Source organism: Crinia signifera, chromosome 3, assembly GCF_055691185.1.
Source record: "Crinia signifera chromosome 3, ASM5569118v1, whole genome shotgun sequence".
In the NCBI taxonomy this organism is placed as follows: Eukaryota; Metazoa; Chordata; class Amphibia; order Anura; family Myobatrachidae; genus Crinia; species Crinia signifera.
Genome location: NC_139219.1, coordinates 80,436,527 through 80,454,365, shown reverse-complemented (window position 1 = coordinate 80,454,365; position 17,839 = coordinate 80,436,527). Strand labels below are relative to the sequence as shown.

At 42.8% G+C, this 17,839-nt stretch overlaps 45 non-coding genes across 45 annotated transcripts; all 45 read left to right on the top strand.

Annotated features, from left to right (window-relative positions):
• The first annotated feature begins 182 nt into the window (after positions 1-182).
• LOC146065799 (U5 spliceosomal RNA) lies at positions 183-298 on the top strand. The gene has a single exon (XR_014472611.1). It is a non-coding gene; the product is annotated as a U5 spliceosomal RNA (small nuclear RNA).
• Positions 299-576: 278 nt separating this feature from the next.
• On the top strand, positions 577-692 carry LOC146065777 (U5 spliceosomal RNA). Its single transcript, XR_014472590.1, has one exon. It is a non-coding gene; the product is annotated as a U5 spliceosomal RNA (small nuclear RNA).
• A 278-nt stretch (positions 693-970) lies between these two features.
• On the top strand, positions 971-1,086 carry LOC146065049 (U5 spliceosomal RNA). Its single transcript, XR_014471957.1, has one exon. It is a non-coding gene; the product is annotated as a U5 spliceosomal RNA (small nuclear RNA).
• Positions 1,087-1,364: 278 nt separating this feature from the next.
• On the top strand, positions 1,365-1,480 carry LOC146065576 (U5 spliceosomal RNA). The gene has a single exon (XR_014472414.1). It is a non-coding gene; the product is annotated as a U5 spliceosomal RNA (small nuclear RNA).
• A 278-nt stretch (positions 1,481-1,758) lies between these two features.
• On the top strand, positions 1,759-1,874 carry LOC146065575 (U5 spliceosomal RNA). The gene has a single exon (XR_014472413.1). It is a non-coding gene; the product is annotated as a U5 spliceosomal RNA (small nuclear RNA).
• A 278-nt stretch (positions 1,875-2,152) lies between these two features.
• On the top strand, positions 2,153-2,268 carry LOC146065048 (U5 spliceosomal RNA). The gene has a single exon (XR_014471956.1). It is a non-coding gene; the product is annotated as a U5 spliceosomal RNA (small nuclear RNA).
• Positions 2,269-2,546: 278 nt separating this feature from the next.
• Positions 2,547-2,662, top strand: LOC146065900 (U5 spliceosomal RNA). The gene has a single exon (XR_014472708.1). It is a non-coding gene; the product is annotated as a U5 spliceosomal RNA (small nuclear RNA).
• A 278-nt stretch (positions 2,663-2,940) lies between these two features.
• Positions 2,941-3,056, top strand: LOC146065047 (U5 spliceosomal RNA). The gene has a single exon (XR_014471955.1). It is a non-coding gene; the product is annotated as a U5 spliceosomal RNA (small nuclear RNA).
• Positions 3,057-3,334: 278 nt separating this feature from the next.
• On the top strand, positions 3,335-3,450 carry LOC146065573 (U5 spliceosomal RNA). The gene has a single exon (XR_014472412.1). It is a non-coding gene; the product is annotated as a U5 spliceosomal RNA (small nuclear RNA).
• Positions 3,451-3,728: 278 nt separating this feature from the next.
• On the top strand, positions 3,729-3,844 carry LOC146065046 (U5 spliceosomal RNA). Its single transcript, XR_014471954.1, has one exon. It is a non-coding gene; the product is annotated as a U5 spliceosomal RNA (small nuclear RNA).
• A 278-nt stretch (positions 3,845-4,122) lies between these two features.
• Positions 4,123-4,238, top strand: LOC146065045 (U5 spliceosomal RNA). Its single transcript, XR_014471953.1, has one exon. It is a non-coding gene; the product is annotated as a U5 spliceosomal RNA (small nuclear RNA).
• A 278-nt stretch (positions 4,239-4,516) lies between these two features.
• On the top strand, positions 4,517-4,632 carry LOC146065572 (U5 spliceosomal RNA). Its single transcript, XR_014472411.1, has one exon. It is a non-coding gene; the product is annotated as a U5 spliceosomal RNA (small nuclear RNA).
• Positions 4,633-4,910: 278 nt separating this feature from the next.
• On the top strand, positions 4,911-5,026 carry LOC146065541 (U5 spliceosomal RNA). Its single transcript, XR_014472384.1, has one exon. It is a non-coding gene; the product is annotated as a U5 spliceosomal RNA (small nuclear RNA).
• A 278-nt stretch (positions 5,027-5,304) lies between these two features.
• On the top strand, positions 5,305-5,420 carry LOC146065571 (U5 spliceosomal RNA). Its single transcript, XR_014472410.1, has one exon. It is a non-coding gene; the product is annotated as a U5 spliceosomal RNA (small nuclear RNA).
• A 278-nt stretch (positions 5,421-5,698) lies between these two features.
• On the top strand, positions 5,699-5,814 carry LOC146065044 (U5 spliceosomal RNA). Its single transcript, XR_014471952.1, has one exon. It is a non-coding gene; the product is annotated as a U5 spliceosomal RNA (small nuclear RNA).
• Positions 5,815-6,092: 278 nt separating this feature from the next.
• LOC146065563 (U5 spliceosomal RNA) lies at positions 6,093-6,208 on the top strand. Its single transcript, XR_014472403.1, has one exon. It is a non-coding gene; the product is annotated as a U5 spliceosomal RNA (small nuclear RNA).
• A 278-nt stretch (positions 6,209-6,486) lies between these two features.
• Positions 6,487-6,602, top strand: LOC146065043 (U5 spliceosomal RNA). Its single transcript, XR_014471951.1, has one exon. It is a non-coding gene; the product is annotated as a U5 spliceosomal RNA (small nuclear RNA).
• A 278-nt stretch (positions 6,603-6,880) lies between these two features.
• LOC146065899 (U5 spliceosomal RNA) lies at positions 6,881-6,996 on the top strand. The gene has a single exon (XR_014472707.1). It is a non-coding gene; the product is annotated as a U5 spliceosomal RNA (small nuclear RNA).
• A 278-nt stretch (positions 6,997-7,274) lies between these two features.
• LOC146065041 (U5 spliceosomal RNA) lies at positions 7,275-7,390 on the top strand. Its single transcript, XR_014471950.1, has one exon. It is a non-coding gene; the product is annotated as a U5 spliceosomal RNA (small nuclear RNA).
• A 278-nt stretch (positions 7,391-7,668) lies between these two features.
• Positions 7,669-7,784, top strand: LOC146065908 (U5 spliceosomal RNA). The gene has a single exon (XR_014472716.1). It is a non-coding gene; the product is annotated as a U5 spliceosomal RNA (small nuclear RNA).
• Positions 7,785-8,062: 278 nt separating this feature from the next.
• Positions 8,063-8,178, top strand: LOC146065570 (U5 spliceosomal RNA). The gene has a single exon (XR_014472409.1). It is a non-coding gene; the product is annotated as a U5 spliceosomal RNA (small nuclear RNA).
• Positions 8,179-8,456: 278 nt separating this feature from the next.
• Positions 8,457-8,572, top strand: LOC146065640 (U5 spliceosomal RNA). The gene has a single exon (XR_014472469.1). It is a non-coding gene; the product is annotated as a U5 spliceosomal RNA (small nuclear RNA).
• A 278-nt stretch (positions 8,573-8,850) lies between these two features.
• On the top strand, positions 8,851-8,966 carry LOC146065039 (U5 spliceosomal RNA). Its single transcript, XR_014471949.1, has one exon. It is a non-coding gene; the product is annotated as a U5 spliceosomal RNA (small nuclear RNA).
• A 278-nt stretch (positions 8,967-9,244) lies between these two features.
• LOC146065038 (U5 spliceosomal RNA) lies at positions 9,245-9,360 on the top strand. The gene has a single exon (XR_014471948.1). It is a non-coding gene; the product is annotated as a U5 spliceosomal RNA (small nuclear RNA).
• A 278-nt stretch (positions 9,361-9,638) lies between these two features.
• Positions 9,639-9,754, top strand: LOC146065037 (U5 spliceosomal RNA). The gene has a single exon (XR_014471947.1). It is a non-coding gene; the product is annotated as a U5 spliceosomal RNA (small nuclear RNA).
• A 278-nt stretch (positions 9,755-10,032) lies between these two features.
• On the top strand, positions 10,033-10,148 carry LOC146065912 (U5 spliceosomal RNA). The gene has a single exon (XR_014472720.1). It is a non-coding gene; the product is annotated as a U5 spliceosomal RNA (small nuclear RNA).
• A 278-nt stretch (positions 10,149-10,426) lies between these two features.
• On the top strand, positions 10,427-10,542 carry LOC146065036 (U5 spliceosomal RNA). Its single transcript, XR_014471946.1, has one exon. It is a non-coding gene; the product is annotated as a U5 spliceosomal RNA (small nuclear RNA).
• A 278-nt stretch (positions 10,543-10,820) lies between these two features.
• On the top strand, positions 10,821-10,936 carry LOC146065035 (U5 spliceosomal RNA). Its single transcript, XR_014471945.1, has one exon. It is a non-coding gene; the product is annotated as a U5 spliceosomal RNA (small nuclear RNA).
• A 278-nt stretch (positions 10,937-11,214) lies between these two features.
• LOC146065690 (U5 spliceosomal RNA) lies at positions 11,215-11,330 on the top strand. The gene has a single exon (XR_014472513.1). It is a non-coding gene; the product is annotated as a U5 spliceosomal RNA (small nuclear RNA).
• Positions 11,331-11,608: 278 nt separating this feature from the next.
• Positions 11,609-11,724, top strand: LOC146065034 (U5 spliceosomal RNA). Its single transcript, XR_014471944.1, has one exon. It is a non-coding gene; the product is annotated as a U5 spliceosomal RNA (small nuclear RNA).
• A 278-nt stretch (positions 11,725-12,002) lies between these two features.
• LOC146065033 (U5 spliceosomal RNA) lies at positions 12,003-12,118 on the top strand. The gene has a single exon (XR_014471943.1). It is a non-coding gene; the product is annotated as a U5 spliceosomal RNA (small nuclear RNA).
• Positions 12,119-12,396: 278 nt separating this feature from the next.
• On the top strand, positions 12,397-12,512 carry LOC146065032 (U5 spliceosomal RNA). Its single transcript, XR_014471942.1, has one exon. It is a non-coding gene; the product is annotated as a U5 spliceosomal RNA (small nuclear RNA).
• Positions 12,513-12,790: 278 nt separating this feature from the next.
• On the top strand, positions 12,791-12,906 carry LOC146065520 (U5 spliceosomal RNA). Its single transcript, XR_014472366.1, has one exon. It is a non-coding gene; the product is annotated as a U5 spliceosomal RNA (small nuclear RNA).
• Positions 12,907-13,184: 278 nt separating this feature from the next.
• On the top strand, positions 13,185-13,300 carry LOC146065793 (U5 spliceosomal RNA). The gene has a single exon (XR_014472606.1). It is a non-coding gene; the product is annotated as a U5 spliceosomal RNA (small nuclear RNA).
• A 278-nt stretch (positions 13,301-13,578) lies between these two features.
• LOC146065031 (U5 spliceosomal RNA) lies at positions 13,579-13,694 on the top strand. Its single transcript, XR_014471941.1, has one exon. It is a non-coding gene; the product is annotated as a U5 spliceosomal RNA (small nuclear RNA).
• Positions 13,695-13,972: 278 nt separating this feature from the next.
• Positions 13,973-14,088, top strand: LOC146065029 (U5 spliceosomal RNA). Its single transcript, XR_014471940.1, has one exon. It is a non-coding gene; the product is annotated as a U5 spliceosomal RNA (small nuclear RNA).
• A 279-nt stretch (positions 14,089-14,367) lies between these two features.
• Positions 14,368-14,483, top strand: LOC146065028 (U5 spliceosomal RNA). Its single transcript, XR_014471939.1, has one exon. It is a non-coding gene; the product is annotated as a U5 spliceosomal RNA (small nuclear RNA).
• A 279-nt stretch (positions 14,484-14,762) lies between these two features.
• LOC146065707 (U5 spliceosomal RNA) lies at positions 14,763-14,878 on the top strand. The gene has a single exon (XR_014472527.1). It is a non-coding gene; the product is annotated as a U5 spliceosomal RNA (small nuclear RNA).
• A 278-nt stretch (positions 14,879-15,156) lies between these two features.
• On the top strand, positions 15,157-15,272 carry LOC146065027 (U5 spliceosomal RNA). The gene has a single exon (XR_014471938.1). It is a non-coding gene; the product is annotated as a U5 spliceosomal RNA (small nuclear RNA).
• A 279-nt stretch (positions 15,273-15,551) lies between these two features.
• Positions 15,552-15,667, top strand: LOC146065536 (U5 spliceosomal RNA). Its single transcript, XR_014472380.1, has one exon. It is a non-coding gene; the product is annotated as a U5 spliceosomal RNA (small nuclear RNA).
• Positions 15,668-15,945: 278 nt separating this feature from the next.
• On the top strand, positions 15,946-16,061 carry LOC146065882 (U5 spliceosomal RNA). The gene has a single exon (XR_014472690.1). It is a non-coding gene; the product is annotated as a U5 spliceosomal RNA (small nuclear RNA).
• A 278-nt stretch (positions 16,062-16,339) lies between these two features.
• LOC146065026 (U5 spliceosomal RNA) lies at positions 16,340-16,455 on the top strand. Its single transcript, XR_014471937.1, has one exon. It is a non-coding gene; the product is annotated as a U5 spliceosomal RNA (small nuclear RNA).
• Positions 16,456-16,733: 278 nt separating this feature from the next.
• LOC146065954 (U5 spliceosomal RNA) lies at positions 16,734-16,848 on the top strand. Its single transcript, XR_014472760.1, has one exon. It is a non-coding gene; the product is annotated as a U5 spliceosomal RNA (small nuclear RNA).
• Positions 16,849-17,126: 278 nt separating this feature from the next.
• Positions 17,127-17,242, top strand: LOC146065025 (U5 spliceosomal RNA). The gene has a single exon (XR_014471936.1). It is a non-coding gene; the product is annotated as a U5 spliceosomal RNA (small nuclear RNA).
• Positions 17,243-17,521: 279 nt separating this feature from the next.
• LOC146065835 (U5 spliceosomal RNA) lies at positions 17,522-17,637 on the top strand. The gene has a single exon (XR_014472645.1). It is a non-coding gene; the product is annotated as a U5 spliceosomal RNA (small nuclear RNA).
• Positions 17,638-17,839: the final 202 nt, after the last annotated feature.

Genomic DNA, 17,839 nt, shown 5'->3' with positions numbered 1-17,839 from the left:
AAATCCTTGACCGTGTTAATTATTTCCAAAATATGAAGCAATTGGTAAGGAGTGCCAAAGATTCCTACAGCAAGGGGAAGCCTGGTGAACAATCTGCTCTTTTTTATTTCAAGTTTGGTGCTCTCATTGAGCTGAGTGAGGCCTGCCAGCATGGCACTCAGACGACAGGTGAAATCTTGGTCATGCTCTGGTTTCTCTTCAGAACGCACAAATCTTTCGCCTTTTACTAAAGATTTCCGTGGAGAGGAGCAAAACTGAGTTTTGTCTCAATTCTTGTGTGCCCCAGCTTAATGGGGTTTCTTTTCTCAGTTTAAAGACAGAATGAGGGTGCTTTCTAGAAAGTGAGCTCATTTGCATAGCGAGGACAGCATATGTCTGTTTCTTCCCATGCAGTAAATTCTTGACCGTGTTAATTATTTCCAAAATATGAAGCAATTGGTAAGGAGTGCCAAAGATTCCTACAGCAAGGGGAAGCCTGGTGAACAATCTGCTGTTTTTTATTTCAAGTTGGGTGCTCTCATTGAGCTGAGTGAGGCCTGCCAGCACAGCACTCAGATGACAGGTGAAATCTTGGTCATGCTCTGGTTTCTCTTCAGAACGCTCAAATCTTTCGCCTTTTACTAAAGATTTCCGTGGAGAGGAGCAAAACTGAGTTTTGTCTCAATTTTTGTGTGCCCCAGCTTAATGGGGTTTCTTTTCTCAGTTTAAAGACAGAATGAGGGTGCTTTCTAGAAAGTGAGCTCATTTGCATAGCGAGGACAGCATATGTCTGTTTCTTCCCATGCAGTAAATTCTTGACCGTGTTAATTATTTCCAAAATATGAAGCAATTGGTAAGGAGTGCCAAAGATTCCTACAGCAAGGGGAAGCCTGGTGAACAATCTGCTCTTTTTTATTTCAAGTTGGGTGCTCTCATTGAGCTGAGTGAGGCCTGCCAGCACGGCACTCAGACGACAGGTGAAATCTTGGTCATGCTCTGGTTTCTCTTCAGAACGCACAAATCTTTCGCCTTTTACTAAAGATTTCCGTGGAGAGGAGCAAAACTGAGTTTTGTCTCAATTTTTGTGTGCCCCAGCTTAATGGGGTTTCTTTTCTCAGTTTAAAGACAGAATGAGGGTGCTTTCTAGAAAGTGAGCTCATTTGCATAGCGAGGACAGCATATGTCTGTTTCTTCCCATGCAGTAAATTCTTGACCGTGTTAATTATTTCCAAAATATGAAGCAATTGGTAAGGAGTGCCAAAGATTCCTACAGCAAGGGGAAGCCTGGTGAACAATCTGCTCTTTTTTATTTCAAGTTGGGTGCTCTCATTGAGCTGAGTGAGGCCTGCCAGCACGGCACTCAGACGACAGGTGAAATCTTGGTCATGCTCTGGTTTCTCTTCAGAACGCACAAATCTTTCGCCTTTTACTAAAGATTTCCGTGGAGAGGAGCAGAACTGAGTTTTGTCTCAATTTTTGTGTGCCCCAGCTTAATGGGGTTTCTTTTCTCAGTTTAAAGACAGAATGAGGGTGCTTTCTAGAAAGTGAGCTCATTTGCATAGCGAGGACAGCATATGTCTGTTTCTTCCCATGCAGTAAATTCTTGACCGTGTTAATTATTTCCAAAATATGAAGCAATTGGTAAGGAGTGCCAAAGATTCCTACAGCAAGGGGAAGCCTGGTGAACAATCTGCTCTTTTTTATTTCAAGTTTGGTGCTCTCATTGAGCTGAGTGAGGCCTGCCAGCATGGCACTCAGACGACAGGTGAAATCTTGGTCATGCTCTGGTTTCTCTTCAGAACGCACAAATCTTTCGCCTTTTACTAAAGATTTCCGTGGAGAGGAGCAGAACTGAGTTTTGTCTCAATTTTTGTGTGCCCCAGCTTAATGGGGTTTCTTTTCTCAGTTTAAAGACAGAATGAGGGTGCTTTCTAGAAAGTGAGCTCATTTGCATAGCGAGGACAGCATATGTCTGTTTCTTCCCATGCAGTAAATTCTTGACCGTGTTAATTATTTCCAAAATATGAAGCAATTGGTAAGGAGTGCCAAAGATTCCTACAGCAAGGGGAAGCCTGGTGAACAATCTGCTGTTTTTTATTTCAAGTTGGGTGCTCTCATTGAGCTGAGTGAGGCCTGCCAGCACAGCACTCAGATGACAGGTGAAATCTTGGTCATGCTCTGGTTTCTCTTCAGAACGCACAAATCTTTCGCCTTTTACTAAAGATTTCCGTGGAGAGGAGCAAAACTGAGTTTTGTCTCAATTTTTGTGTGCCCCAGCTTAATGGGGTTTCTTTTCTCAGTTTAAAGACAGAATGAGGGTGCTTTCTAGAAAGTGAGCTCATTTGCATAGTGAGGACAGCATATGTCTGTTTCTTCCCATGCAGTAACTTCTTGACCGTGTTAATTATTTCCAAAATATGAAGCAATTGGTAAGGAGTGACAAAGATTCCTACAGCAAGGGGAAGCCTGGTGAACAATCTGCTCTTTTTTATTTCATGTTGGGTGCTCTCATTGAGCTGAGTGAGGCCTGCCAGCACGGCACTCAGACGACAGGTGAAATCTTGGTCATGCTCTGGTTTCTCTTCAGAACGCACAAATCTTTCGCCTTTTACTAAAGATTTCTGTGGAGAGGAGCAGAACTGAGTTTTGTCTCAATTTTTGTGTGCCCCAGCTTAATGGGGTTTCTTTTCTCAGTTTAAAGACAGAATGAGGGTGCTTTCTAGAAAGTGAGCTCATTTGCATAGCGAGGACAGCATATGTCTGTTTCTTCCCATGCAGTAAATTCTTGACCGTGTTAATTATTTCCAAAATATGAAGCAATTGGTAAGGAGTGCCAAAGATTCCTACAGCAAGGGGAAGCCTGGTGAACAATCTGCTCTTTTTTATTTCAAGTTGGGTGCTCTCATTGAGCTGAGTGAGGCCTGCCAGCACGGCACTCAGACGACAGGTGAAATCTTGGTCATGCTCTGGTTTCTCTTCAGAACGCACAAATCTTTCGCCTTTTACTAAAGATTTCCGTGGAGAGGAGCAAAACTGAGTTTTGTCTCAATTTTTGTGTGCCCCAGCTTAATGGGGTTTCTTTTCTCAGTTTAAAGACAGAATGAGGGTGCTTTCTAGAAAGTGAGCTCATTTGCATAGCGAGGACAGCATATGTCTGTTTCTTCCCATGCAGTAAATTCTTGACCGTGTTAATTATTTCCAAAATATGAAGCAATTGGTAAGGAGTGCCAAAGATTCCTACAGCAAGGGGAAGCCTGGTGAACAATCTGCTCTTTTTTATTTCAAGTTGGGTGCTCTCATTGAGCTGAGTGAGGCCTGCCAGCACGGCACTCAGACGACAGGTGAAATCTTGGTCATGCTCTGGTTTCTCTTCAGAACGCACAAATCTTTCGCCTTTTACTAAAGATTTCCGTGGAGAGGAGCAGAACTGAGTTTTGTCTCAATTTTTGTGTGCCCCAGCTTAATGGGGTTTCTTTTCTCAGTTTAAAGACAGAATGAGGGTGCTTTCTAGAAAGTGAGCTCATTTGCATAGCGAGGACAGCATATGTCTGTTTCTTCCCATGCAGTAAATTCTTGACCGTGTTAATTATTTCCAAAATATGAAGCAATTGGTAAGGAGTGCCAAAGATTCCTACAGCAAGGGGAAGCCTGGTGAACAATCTGCTCTTTTTTATTTCAAGTTTGGTGCTCTCATTGAGCTGAGTGAGGCCTGCCAGCATGGCACTCAGACGACAGGTGAAATCTTGGTCATGCTCTGGTTTCTCTTCAGAACGCACAAATCTTTCGCCTTTTACTAAAGATTTCCGTGGAGAGGAGCAAAACTGAGTTTTGTCTCAATTTTTGTGTGCCCCAGCTTAATGGGGTTTCTTTTCTCAGTTTAAAGACAGAATGAGGGTGCTTTCTAGAAAGTGAGCTCATTTGCATAGCGAGGACAGCATATGTCTGTTTCTTCCCATGCAGTAAATTCTTGACCGTGTTAATTATTTCCAAAATATGAAGCAATTGGTAAGGAGTGCCAAAGATTCCTACAGCAAGGGGAAGCCTGGTGAACAATCTGCTGTTTTTTATTTCAAGTTGGGTGCTCTCATTGAGCTGAGTGAGGCCTGCCAGCACAGCACTCAGATGACAGGTGAAATCTTGGTCATGCTCTGGTTTCTCTTCAGAACGCACAAATCTTTCGCCTTTTACTAAAGATTTCCGTGGAGAGGAGCAAAACTGAGTTTTGTCTCAATTTTTGTGTGCCCCAGCTTAATGGGGTTTCTTTTCTCAGTTTAAAGACAGAATGAGGGTGCTTTCTAGAAAGTGAGCTCATTTGCATAGTGAGGACAGCATATGTCTGTTTCTTCCCATGCAGTAACTTCTTGACCGTGTTAATTATTTCCAAAATATGAAGCAATTGGTAAGGAGTGACAAAGATTCCTACAGCAAGGGGAAGCCTGGTGAACAATCTGCTCTTTTTTATTTCATGTTGGGTGCTCTCATTGAGCTGAGTGAGGCCTGCCAGCACGGCACTCAGACGACAGGTGAAATCTTGGTCATGCTCTGGTTTCTCTTCAGAACGCACAAATCTTTCGCCTTTTACTAAAGATTTCCGTGGAGAGGAGCAGAACTGAGTTTTGTCTCAATTTTTGTGTGCCCCAGCTTAATGGGGTTTCTTTTCTCAGTTTAAAGACAGAATGAGGGTGCTTTCTAGAAAGTGAGCTCATTTGCATAGCGAGGACAGCATATGTCTGTTTCTTCCCATGCAGTAAATTCTTGACCGTGTTAATTATTTCCAAAATATGAAGCAATTGGTAAGGAGTGCCAAAGATTCCTACAGCAAGGGGAAGCCTGGTGAACAATCTGCTCTTTTTTATTTCAAGTTGGGTGCTCTCATTGAGCTGAGTGAGGCCTGCCAGCACGGCACTCAGACGACAGGTGAAATCTTGGTCATGCTCTGGTTTCTCTTCAGAACGCACAAATCTTTCGCCTTTTACTAAAGATTTCCGTGGAGAGGAGCAAAACTGAGTTTTGTCTAAATTTTTGTGTGCCCCAGCTTAATGGGGTTTCTTTTCTCAGTTTAAAGACAGAATGAGGGTGCTTTCTAGAAAGTGAGCTCATTTGCATAGCGAGGACAGCATATGTCTGTTTCTTCCCATGCAGTAAATTCTTGACCGTGTTAATTATTTCCAAAATATGAAGCAATTGGTAAGGAGTGCCAAAGATTCCTACAGCAAGGGGAAGCCTGGTGAACAATCTGCTCTTTTTTATTTCAAGTTGGGTGCTCTCATTGAGCTGAGTGAGGCCTGCCAGCACGGCACTCAGACGACAGGTGAAATCTTGGTCATGCTCTGGTTTCTCTTCAGAACGCACAAATCTTTCGCCTTTTACTAAAGATTTCCGTGGAGAGGAGCAGAACTGAGTTTTGTCTCAATTTTTGTGTGCCCCAGCTTAATGGGGTTTCTTTTCTCAGTTTAAAGACAGAATGAGGGTGCTTTCTAGAAAGTGAGCTCATTTGCATAGTGAGGACAGCATATGTCTGTTTCTTCCCATGCAGTAAATTCTTGACCGTGTTAATTATTTCCAAAATATGAAGCAATTGGTAAGGAGTGCCAAAGATTCCTACAGCAAGGGGAAGCCTGGTGAACAATCTGCTCTGTTTTATTTCAAGTTGGGTGCTCTCATTGAGCTGAGTGAGGCCTGCCAGCACAGCACTCAGATGACAGGTGAAATCTTGGTCATGCTCTGGTTTCTCTTCAGAACGCACAAATCTTTCGCCTTTTACTAAAGATTTCCGTGGAGAGGAGCAAAACTGAGTTTTGTCTCAATTTTTGTGTGCCCCAGCTTAATGGGGTTTCTTTTCTCAGTTTAAAGACAGAATGAGGGTGCTTTCTAGAAAGTGAGCTCATTTGCATAGTGAGGACAGCATATGTCTGTTTCTTCCCATGCAGTAACTTCTTGACCGTGTTAATTATTTCCAAAATATGAAGCAATTGGTAAGGAGTGACAAAGATTCCTACAGCAAGGGGAAGCCTGGTGAACAATCTGCTCTTTTTTATTTCATGTTGGGTGCTCTCATTGAGCTGAGTGAGGCCTGCCAGCACGGCACTCAGAAGACATGTGAAATCTTGGTCATGCTCTGGTTTCTCTTCAGAACGCACAAATCTTTCGCCTTTTACTAAAGATTTCCGTGGAGAGAAGCAGAACTGAGTTTTGTCTCAATTTTTGTGTGCCCCAGCTTAATGGGGTTTCTTTTCTCAGTTTAAAGACAGAATGAGGGTGCTTTCTAGAAAGTGAGCTCATTTGCATAGCGAGGACAGCATATGTCTGTTTCTTCCCATGCAGTAAATTCTTGACCGTGTTAATTATTTCCAAAATATGAAGCAATTGGTAAGGAGTGCCAAAGATTCCTACAGCAAGGGGAAGCCTGGTGAACAATCTGCTCTTTTTTATTTCAAGTTGGGTGCTCTCATTGAGCTGAGTGAGGCCTGCCAGCACAGCACTCAGATGACAGGTGAAATCTTGGTCATGCTCTGGTTTCTCTTCAGAACGCACAAATCTTTCGCCTTTTACTAAAGATTTCCGTGGAGAGGAGCAAAACTGAGTTTTGTCTCAATTTTTGTGTGCCCCAGCTTAATGGGGTTTCTTTTCTCAGTTTAAAGACAGAATGAGGGTGCTTTCTAGAAAGTGAGCTCATTTGCATAGTGAGGACAGCATATGTCTGTTTCTTCCCATGCAGTAACTTCTTGACCGTGTTAATTATTTCCAAAATATGAAGCAATTGGTAAGGAGTGACAAAGATTCCTACAGCAAGGGGAAGCCTGGTGAACAATCTGCTCTTTTTTATTTCATGTTGGGTGCTCTCATTGAGCTGAGTGAGGCCTGCCAGCACGGCACTCAGACGACAGGTGAAATCTTGGTCATGCTCTGGTTTCTCTTCAGAACGCACAAATATTTCGCCTTTTACTAAAGATTTCCGTGGAGAGGAGCAAAACTGAGTTTTGTCTCAATTTTTGTGTGCCCCAGCTTAATGGGGTTTCTTTTCTCAGTTTAAAGACAGAATGAGGGTGCTTTCTAGAAAGTGAGCTCATTTGCATAGCGAGGACAGCATATGTCTGTTTCTTCCCATGCAGTAAATTCTTGACCGTGTTAATTATTTCCAAAATATGAAGCAATTGGTAAGGAGTGCCAAAGATTCCTACAGCAAGGGGAAGCCTGGTGAACAATCTGCTCTTTTTTATTTCAAGTTGGGTGCTCTCATTGAGCCTAGTGAGGCCTGCCAGCACGGCACTCAGACGACAGGTGAAATATTGGTCATGCTCTGGTTTCTCTTCAGAACGCACAAATCTTTCGCCTTTTACTAAAGATTTCCGTGGAGAGGAGCAAAACTGAGTTTTGTCTCAATTTTTGTGTGCCCCAGCTTAATGGGGTTTCTTTTCTCAGTTTAAAGACAGAATGAGGGTGCTTTCTAGAAAGTGAGCTCATTTGCATAGCGAGGACAGCATATGTCTGTTTCTTCCCATGCAGTAAATTCTTGACCGTGTTAATTATTTCCAAAATATGAAGCAATTGGTAAGGAGTGCCAAAGATTCCTACAGCAAGGGGAAGCCTGGTGAACAATCTGCTCTTTTTTATTTCAAGTTTGGTGCTCTCATTGAGCTGAGTGAGGCCTGCCAGCATGGCAATCAGACGACAGGTGAAATCTTGGTCATGCTCTGGTTTCTCTTCAGAACGCACAAATCTTTCGCCTTTTACTAAAGATTTCCGAGGAGAGGAGCAAAACTGAGTTGTGTCTCAATTTTTGTGTGCCCCAGCTTAATGGGGTTTCTTTTCTCAGTTTAAAGACAGAATGAGGGTGCTTTCTAGAAAGTGAGCTCATTTGCATAGCGAGGACAGCATATGTCTGTTTCTTCCCATGCAGTAAATTCTTGACCGTGTTAATTATTTCCAAAATATGAAGCAATTGGTAAGGAGTGCCAAAGATTCCTACAGCAAGGGGAAGCCTGGTGAACAATCTGCTCTTTTTTATTTCAAGTTGGGTGCTCTCATTGAGCTGAGTGAGGCCTGCCAGCACGGCACTCAGACGACAGGTGAAATCTTGGTCATGCTCTGGTTTCTCTTCAGAACGCACAAATCTTTCGCCTTTTACTAAAGATTTCCGTGGAGAGGAGCAGAACTGAGTTTTGTCTCAATTTTTGTGTGCCCCAGCTTAATGGGGTTTCTTTTCTCAGTTTAAAGACAGAATGAGGGTGCTTTCTAGAAAGTGAGCTCATTTGCATAGCGAGGACAGCATATGTCTGTTTCTTCCCATGCAGTAAATTCTTGACCGTGTTAATTATTTCCAAAATATGAAGCAATTGGTAAGGAGTGCCAAAGATTCCTACAGCAAGGGGAAGCCTGGTGAACAATCTGCTCTTTTTTATTTCAAGTTGGGTGCTCTCATTGAGCTGAGTGAGGCCTGCCAGCACGGCACTCAGACGACAGGTGAAATCTTGGTTATGCTCTGGTTTCTCTTCAGAACACACAAATCTTTCGCCTTTTACTAAAGATTTCCGTGGAGAGGAGCAAAACTGAGTTTTGTCTCAATTTTTGTGTACCCCAGCTTAATGGGGTTTCTTTTCTCAGTTTAAAGACAGAATGAGGGTGCTTTCTAGAAAGTGAGCTCATTTGCATAGCGAGGACAGCATATGTCTGTTTCTTCCCATGCAGTAAATTCTTGACCGTGTTAATTATTTCCAAAATATGAAGCAATTGGTAAGGAGTGCCAAAGATTCCTACAGCAAGGGGAAGCCTGGTGAACAATCTGCTCTTTTTTATTTCAAGTTGGGTGCTCTCATTGAGCTGAGTGAGGCCTGCCAGCACGGCACTCAGACGACAGGTGAAATTTTGGTCATGCTCTGGTTTCTCTTCAGAACGCACAAATCTTTCGCCTTTTACTAAAGATTTCCGTGGAGAGGAGCAAAACTGAGTTTTGTCTCAATTTTTGTGTGCCCCAGCTTAATGGGGTTTCTTTTCTCAGTTTAAAGACAGAATGAGGGTGCTTTCTAGAAAGTGAGCTCATTTGCATAGCGAGGACAGCATATGTCTGTTTCTTCCCATGCAGTAAATTCTTGACCGTGTTAATTATTTCCAAAATATGAAGCAATTGGTAAGGAGTGCCAAAGATTCCTACAGCAAGGGGAAGCCTGGTGAACAATCTGCTCTTTTTTATTTCAAGTTGGGTGCTCTCATTGAGCTGAGTGAGGCCTGCCAGCACGGCACTCAGACGACAGGTGAAATCTTGGTCATGCTCTGGTTTCTCTTCAGAACGCACAAATCTTTCGCCTTTTACTAAAGATTTCCGTGGAGAGGAGCAAAACTGAGTTTTGTCTCAATTTTTGTGTGCCCCAGCTTAATGGGGTTTCTTTTCTCAGTTTAAAGACAGAATGAGGGTGCTTTCTAGAAAGTGAGCTCATTTGCATAGCGAGGACAGCATATGTCTGTTTCTTCCCATGCAGTAAATTCTTGACCGTGTTAATTATTTCCAAAATATGAAGCAATTGGTAAGGAGTGCCAAAGATTCCTACAGCAAGGGGAAGCCTGGTGAACAATCTGCTCTTTTTTATTTCAAGTTGGGTGCTCTCATTGAGCTGAGTGAGGCCTGCCAGCACGGCACTCAGACGACAGGTGAAATCTTGGACATGCTCTGGTTTCTCTTCAGAACGCACAAATCTTTCGCCTTTTACTAAAGATTTCCGTGGAGAGGAGCAAAACTGAGTTTTGTCTCAATTTTTGTGTGCCCCAGCTTAATGGGGTTTCTTTTCTCAGTTTAAAGACAGAATGAGGGTGCTTTCTAGAAAGTGAGCTCATTTGCATAGCGAGGACAGCATATGTCTGTTTCTTCCCATGCAGTAAATTCTTGACCGTGTTAATTATTTCCAAAATATGAAGCAATTGGTAAGGAGTGCCAAAGATTCCTACAGCAAGGGGAAGCCTGGTGAACAATCTGCTCTTTTTTATTTCAAGTTGGGTGCTCTCATTCAGCCTAGTGAGGCCTGCCAGCACGGCACTCAGACGACAGGTGAAATATTGGTCATGCTCTGGTTTCTCTTCAGAACGCACAGATCTTTCGCCTTTTACTAAAGATTTCCGTGGAGAGGAGCAAAACTGAGTTTTGTCTCAATTTTTGTGTGGCCCAGCTTAATGGGGTTTCTTTTCTCAGTTTAAAGACAGAATGAGGGTGCTTTCTAGAAAGTGAGCTCATTTGCATAGCGAGGACAGCATATGTCTGTTTCTTCCCATGCAGTAAATTCTTGACCGTGTTAATTATTTCCAAAATATGAAGCAATTGGTAAGGAGTGCCAAAGATTCCTACAGCAAGGGGAAGCCTGGTTAACAATCTGCTCTTTTTTATTTCAAGTTGGGTGCTCTCATTGAGCTGAGTGAGGCCTGCCAGCACAGCACTCAGATGACAGGTGAAATCTTGGTCATGCTCTGGTTTCTCTTCAGAACGCACAAATCTTTCGCCTTTTACTAAAGATTTCCGTGGAGAGGAGCAAAACTGAGTTTTGTCTCAATTTTTGTGTGCCCCAGCTTAATGGGGTTTCTTTTCTCAGTTTAAAGACAGAATGAGGGTGCTTTCTAGAAAGTGAGCTCATTTGCATAGTGAGGACAGCATATGTCTGTTTCTTCCCATGCAGTAACTTCTTGACCGTGTTAATTATTTCCAAAATATGAAGCAATTGGTAAGGAGTGACAAAGATTCCTACAGCAAGGGGAAGCCTGGTGAACAATCTGCTCTTTTTTATTTCATGTTGGGTGCTCTCATTGAGCTGAGTGAGGCCTGCCAGCACGGCACTCAGACGACAGGTGAAATCTTGGTCATGCTCTGGTTTCTCTTCAGAACGCACAAATCTTTCGCCTTTTACTAAAGATTTCCGTGGAGAGGAGCAAAACTGAGTTTTGTCTCAATTTTTGTGTGCCCCAGCTTAATGGGGTTTCTTTTCTCAGTTTAAAGACAGAATGAGGGTGCTTTCTAGAAAGTGAGCTCATTTGCATAGCGAGGACAGCATATGTCTGTTTCTTACCATGCAGTAAATTCTTGACTGTGTTAATTATTTCCAAAATATGAAGCAATTGGTAAGGAGTGCCAAAGATTCCTACAGCAAGGGGAAGCCTGGTGAACAATCTGCTCTTTTTTATTTCAAGTTGGGTGCTCTCATTGAGCTGAGTGAGGCCTGCCAGCACGGCACTCAGACGACAGGTGAAATCTTGGTCATGCTCTGGTTTCTCTTCAGATTGCACAAATCTTTCGCCTTTTACTAAAGATTTCCGTGGAGAGGAGCAAAACTGAGTTTTGTCTCAATTTTTGTGTGCCCCAGCTTAATGGGGTTTCTTTTCTCAGTTTAAAGACAGAATGAGGGTGCTTTCTAGAAAGTGAGCTCATTTGCATAGCGAGGACAGCATATGTCTGTTTCTTCCCATGCAGTAAATTCTTGACCGTGTTAATTATTTCCAAAATATGAAGCAATTGGTAAGTAGTGCCAAAGATTCCTACAGCAAGGGGAAGCCTGGTGAACAATCTGCTTTTTTTTATTTCAAGTTGGGTGCTCTCATTGAGCTGAGTGAGGCCTGCCAGCACAGCACTCAGATGACAGGTGAAATCTTGGTCATGCTCTGGTTTCTCTTCAGAACGCACAAATCTTTCGCCTTTTACTAAAGATTTCCGTGGAGAGGAGCAAAACTGAGTTTTGTCTCAATTTTTGTGTGCCCCAGCTTAATGGGGTTTCTTTTCTCAGTTTAAAGACAGAATGAGGGTGCTTTCTAGAAAGTGAGCTCATTTGCATAGTGAGGACAGCATATGTCTGTTTCTTCCCATGCAGTAACTTCTTGACCGTGTTAATTATTTCCAAAATATGAAGCAATTGGTAAGGAGTGACAAAGATTCCTACAGCAAGGGGAAGCCTGGTGAACAATCTGCTCTTTTTTATTTCATGTTGGGTGCTCTCATTGAGCTGAGTGAGGCCTGCCAGCACGGCACTCAGACGACAGGTGAAATCTTGGTCATGCTCTGGTTTCTCTTCAGAACGCACAAATCTTTCGCCTTTTACTAAAGATTTCCGTGGAGAGGAGCAAAACTGAGTTTTGTCTCAATTTTTGTGTGCCCCAGCTTAATGGGGTTTCTTTTCTCAGTTTAAAGACAGAATGAGGGTGCTTTCTAGAAAGTGAGCTCATTTGCATAGCGAGGACAGCATATGTCTGTTTCTTACCATGCAGTAAATTCTTGACTGTGTTAATTATTTCCAAAATATGAAGCAATTGGTAAGGAGTGCCAAAGATTCCTACAGCAAGGGGAAGCCTGGTGAACAATCTGCTCTTTTTTATTTCAAGTTGGGTGCTCTCATTGAGCTGAGTGAGGCCTGCCAGCACGGCACTCAGACGACAGGTGAAATCTTGGTCATGCTCTGGTTTCTCTTCAGAACGCACAAATCTTTCGCCTTTTACTAAAGATTTCCGTGGAGAGGAGCAAAACTGAGTTTTGTCTCAATTTTTGTGTGCCCCAGCTTAATGGGGTTTCTTTTCTCAGTTTAAAGACAGAATGAGGGTGCTTTCTAGAAAGTGAGCTCATTTGCATAGCGAGGACAGCATATGTCTGTTTCTTCCCATGCAGTAAATTCTTGACCGTGTTAATTATTTCCAAAATATGAAGCAATTGGTAAGTAGTGCCAAAGATTCCTACAGCAAGGGGAAGCCTGGTAAATAATCTGCTCTTTTTTATTTCAAGTTGGGTGCTCTCATTGAGCCTAGTGAGGCCTGCCAGCACGGCACTCAGACGACAGGTGAAATATTGGTCATGCTCTGGTTTCTCTTCAGAACGCACAAATCTTTTGCCTTTTACTAAAGATTTCCGTGGAGAGGAGCAAAACTGAGTTTTGTCTCAATTTTTGTGTGCCCCAGCTTAATGGGGTTTCTTTTCTCAGTTTAAAGACAGAATGAGGGTGCTTTCTAGAAAGTGAGCTCATTTGCATAGCGAGGACAGCATATGTCTGTTTCTTCCCATGCAGTAAATTCTTGACCGTGTTAATTATTTCCAAAATATGAAGCAATTGGTAAGGAGTGCCAAAGATTCCTACAGCAAGGGGAAGCCTGGTGAACAATCTGCTCTTTTTTATTTCAAGTTGGGTGCTCTCATTGAGCTGAGTGAGGCCTGCCAGCACGGCACTCAGATGACAGGTGAAATCTTGGTCATGCTTTGGTTTCTCTTCAGAACGCACAAATCTTTCGCCTTTTACTAAAGATTTCCGTGGAGAGGAGCAGAACTGAGTTTTGTCTCAATTTTTGTGTGCCCCAGCTTAATGGGGTTTCTTTTCTCAGTTTAAAGACAGAATGAGGGTGCTTTCTAGAAAGTGAGCTCATTTGCATAGCGAGGACAGCATATGTCTGTTTCTTCTCATGCAGTAAATTCTTGACCGTGTTAATTATTTCCAAAATATGAAGCAATTGGTAAAGAGTGCCAAAGATTCCTACAGCAAGGGGAAGCCTGGTGAACAATCTGCTCTTTTTTATTTCAAGTTGGGTGCTCTCATTGAGCTGAGTGAGGCCTGCCAGCACGGCACTCAGACGACAGGTGAAATCTTGATTATGCTCTGGTTTCTCTTCAGAACGCACAAATCTTTCGCCTTTTACTAAAGATTTCCGTGGAGAGGAGCAAAACTGAGTTTTGTCTCAATTTTTGTGTGCCCCAGCTTAATGGGGTTTCTTTTCTCAGTTTAAAGACAGAATGAGGGTGCTTTCTAGAAAGTGAGCTCATTTGCATAGCGAGGACAGCATATGTCTGTTTCTTCCCATGCAGTAAATTCTTGACCGTGTTAATTATTTCCAAAATATGAAGCAATTGGTAAGGAGTGCCAAAGATTCCTACAGCAAGGGGAAGCCTGGTGAACAATCTGCTCTTTTTTATTTCAAGTTGGGTGCTCTCGTTGAGCTGAGTGAGGCCTGCCAGCACGGCACTCAGACGACAGGTGAAATCTTGGTCATGCTCTGGTTTCTCTTCAGAACGCACAAATCTTTCGCCTTTTACTAAAGATTTCCGTGGAGAGGAGCAAAACTGAGTTTTGTCTCAATTTTTGTGTGCCCCAGCTTAATGGGGTTTCTTTTCTCAGTTTAAAGACAGAATGAGGGTGCTTTCTAGAAAGTGAGCTCATTTGCATAGCGAGGACAGCATATGTCTGTTTCTTCCCATGCAGTAAATTCTTGACCGTGTTAATTATTTCCAAAATATGAAGCAATTGGTAAGGAGTGCCAAAGATTCCTACAGCAAGGGGAAGCCTGGTGAACAATCTGCTCTTTTTTTATTTCAAGTTGGGTGCTCTCATTGAGCTGAGTGAGGCCTGCCAGCACGGCACTCAGACGACAGGTGAAATCTTGGTTATGCTCTGGTTTCTCTTCAGAACGCACAAATCTTTCGCCTTTTACTAAAGATTTCCGTGGAGAGGAGCAAAACTGAGTTTTGTCTCAATTTTTGTGTGCCCCAGCTTAATGGGGTTTCTTTTCTCAGTTTAAAGACAGAATGAGGGTGCTTTCTAGAAAGTGAGCTCATTTGCATAGCGAGGACAGCATATGTCTGTTTCTTCCCATGCAGTAAATTCTTGACCGTGTTAATTATTTCCAAAATATGAAGCAATTGGTAAGGAGTGCCAAAGATTCCTACAGCAAGGGGAAGCCTGGTGAACAATCTGCTCTTTTTTTATTTCAAGTTGGGTGCTCTCATTGAGCTGAGTGAGGCCTGCCAGCACGGCACTCAGACGACAGGTGAAATCTTGGTCATGCTCTGGTTTCTCTACAGAACGCACAAATCTTTCGCCTTTTACTAAAGATTTCCGTGGAGAGGAGCAAAACTGAGTTTTGTCTCAATTTTTGTGTGCCCCAGCTTAATGGGGTTTCTTTTCTCAGTTTAAAGACAGAATGAGGGTGCTTTCTAGAAAGTGAGCTCATTTGCATAGCGAGAACAGCATATGTCTGTTTCTTCCCATGCAGTAAATTCTTGACCGTGTTAATTATTTCCAAAATATGAAGCAATTGGTAAGGAGTGCCAAAGATTCCTACAGCAAGGGGAAGCCTGGTGAACAATCTGCTCTTTTTTATTTCAAGTTGGGTGCTCTCATTGAGCTGAGTGAGGCCTGCCAGCACGGCACTCAGACGACAGGTGAAATCTTGGTTATGCTCTGGTTTCTCTTCAGAACGCACAAATCTTTCGCCTTTTACTAAAGATTTCCGTGGAGAGGAGCAAAACTGAGTTTTGTCTCAATTTTTGTGTGCCCCAGCTTAATGGGGTTTCTTTTCTCAGTTTAAAGACAGAATGAGGGTGCTTTCTAGAAAGTGAGCTCATTTGCATAGCGAGGACAGCATATGTCTGTTTCTTCCCATGCAGTAAATTCTTGACCGTGTTAATTATTTCCAAAATATGAAGCAATTGGTAAGGAGTGCCAAAGATTCCTACAGCAAGGGGAAGCCTGGTGAACAATCTGCTCTTTTTTTATTTCAAGTTGGGTGCTCTCATTGAGCTGAGTGAGGCCTGCCAGCACGGCACTCAGACGACAGGTGAAATCTTGGTCATGCTCTGGTTTCTCTTCAGAACGCACAAATCTTTCGCCTTTTACTAAAGATTTCCGTGGAGAGGAGCAAAACTGAGTCTTGTCTCAATTTTTGTGTGCCCCAGCTTAATGGGGTTTCTTTTCTCAGTTTAAAGACAGAATGAGGGTGCTTTCGAGAAAGTGAGCTCATTTGCATAGCGAGGACAGCATATGTCTGTTTCTTCCCATGCAGTAAATTCTTGACCGTGTTAATTATTTCCAAAATATGAAGCAATTGGTAAGGAGTGCCAAAGATTCCTACAGCAAGGGGAAGCCTGGTGAACAATCTGCTCTTTTTTATTTCAAGTTGGGTGCTCTCATTGAGCCTAGTGAGGCCTGCCAGCACGGCACTCAGATGACAGGTGAAATCTTGGTCATGCTCTGCTTTCTCTTCAGAATGCACAAATCTTTTGCCTTTTACTAAAGATTTCCGTGGAGAGGAGCAAAACTGAGTTTTGTCTCAATTTTTGTGTGCCCCAGCTTAATGGGGTTTCTTTTCTCAGTTTAAAGACAGAATGAGGGTGCTTTCTAGAAAGTGAGCTCATTTGCATAGCGAGGACAGCATATGTCTGTTTCTTCCCATGCAGTAAATTCTTGACCGTGTTAATTATTTCCAAAATATGAAGCAATTGGTAAGGAGTGCCAAAGATTCCTACAGCAAGGGGAAGCCTGGTGAACAATCTGCTCTTTTTTATTTCAAGTTGGGTGCTCTCATTGAGCTGAGTGAGGCCTGCCAGCACGGCACTCAGACGACAGGTGAAATCTTGGTCATGCTCTGGTTTCTCTTCAGAACGCACAAATCTTTCGCCTTTTACTAAAGATTTCCGTGGAGAGGAGCAAAACTGAGTTTTGTCTCAATTTTTGTGTGCCCCAGCTTAATGGGGTTTCTTTTCTCAGTTTAAAGACAGAATGAGGGTGCTTTCTAGAAAGTGAGCTCATTTGCATAGCGAGGACAGCATATGTCTGTTTCTTCCCATGCAGTAAATTCTTGACCGTGTTAATTATTTCCAAAATATGAAGCAATTGGTAAGGAGTGCCAAAGATTCCTACAGCAAGGGGAAGCCTGGTGAACAATCTGCTCTTTTTTATTTCAAGTTGGGTGCTCTCATTGAGCTGAGTGAGGCCTGCCAGCACGGCACTCAGACGACAGGTGAAATCTTGGTTATGCTCTGGTTTCTCTTCAGAACGCACAAATCTTTTGCTTTTACTAAAGATTTCCGTGGAGAGGAGCAAAACTGAGTTTTGTCTCAATTTTTGTGTGCCCCAGCTTAATGGGGTTTCTTTTCTCAGTTTAAAGACAGAATGAGGGTGCTTTCTAGAAAGTGAGCTCATTTGCATAGCGAGGACAGCATATGTCTGTTTCTTCCCATGCAGTAAATTCTTGACCGTGTTAATTATTTCCAAAATATGAAGCAATTGGTAAGGAGTGCCAAAGATTCCTACAGCAAGGGGAAGCCTGGTGAACAATCTGCTCTTTTTTATTTCAAGTTGGGTGCTCTCATTGAGCTGAGTGAGGCCTGCCAGCACGGCACTCAGACGACAGGTGAAATCTTGGTCATGCTCTGGTTTCTCTTCAGAACGCACAAATCTTTCGCCTTTTACTAAAGATTTCCGTGGAGAGGAGCAAAACTGAGTTTTGTCTCAATTTTTGTGTGCCCCAGCTTAATGGGGTTTCTTTTCTCAGTTTAAAGACAGAATGAGGGTGCTTTCTAGAAAGTGAGCTCATTTGCATAGCGAGGACAGCATATGTCTGTTTCTTCCCATGCAGTAAATTCTTGACCGTGTTAATTTTTTCCAAAATATGAAGCAATTGGTAAGGAGTGCCAAAGATTCCTACAGCAAGGGGAAGCCTGGTGAACAATCTGCTCTTTTTTTATTTCAAGTTGGGTGCTCTCATTGAGCTGAGTGAGGCCTGCCAGCACGGCACTCAGACGACAGGTGAAATCTTGGTCATGCTCTGGTTTCTCTTCAGAACGCACAAATCTTTCGCCTTTTACTAAAGATTTCCGTGGAGAGGAGCAAAACTGAGTTTTGTCTCAATTTGTGTGTGCCCCAGCTTAATGGGGTTTCTTTTCTTAGTTTAAAGACAGAATGAGGGTGCTTGCTAGAAAGTGAGCTCATTTGCATAGCGAGGACAGCATATGTCTGTTTCTTCCCATGCAGTAAATTCTTGACCGTGTTAATTATTTCCAAAATATGAAGCAATTGGTAAGGAGTGCCAAAGATTCCTACAGCAAGGGGAAGCCTGGTGAACAATCTGCTCTTTTTTA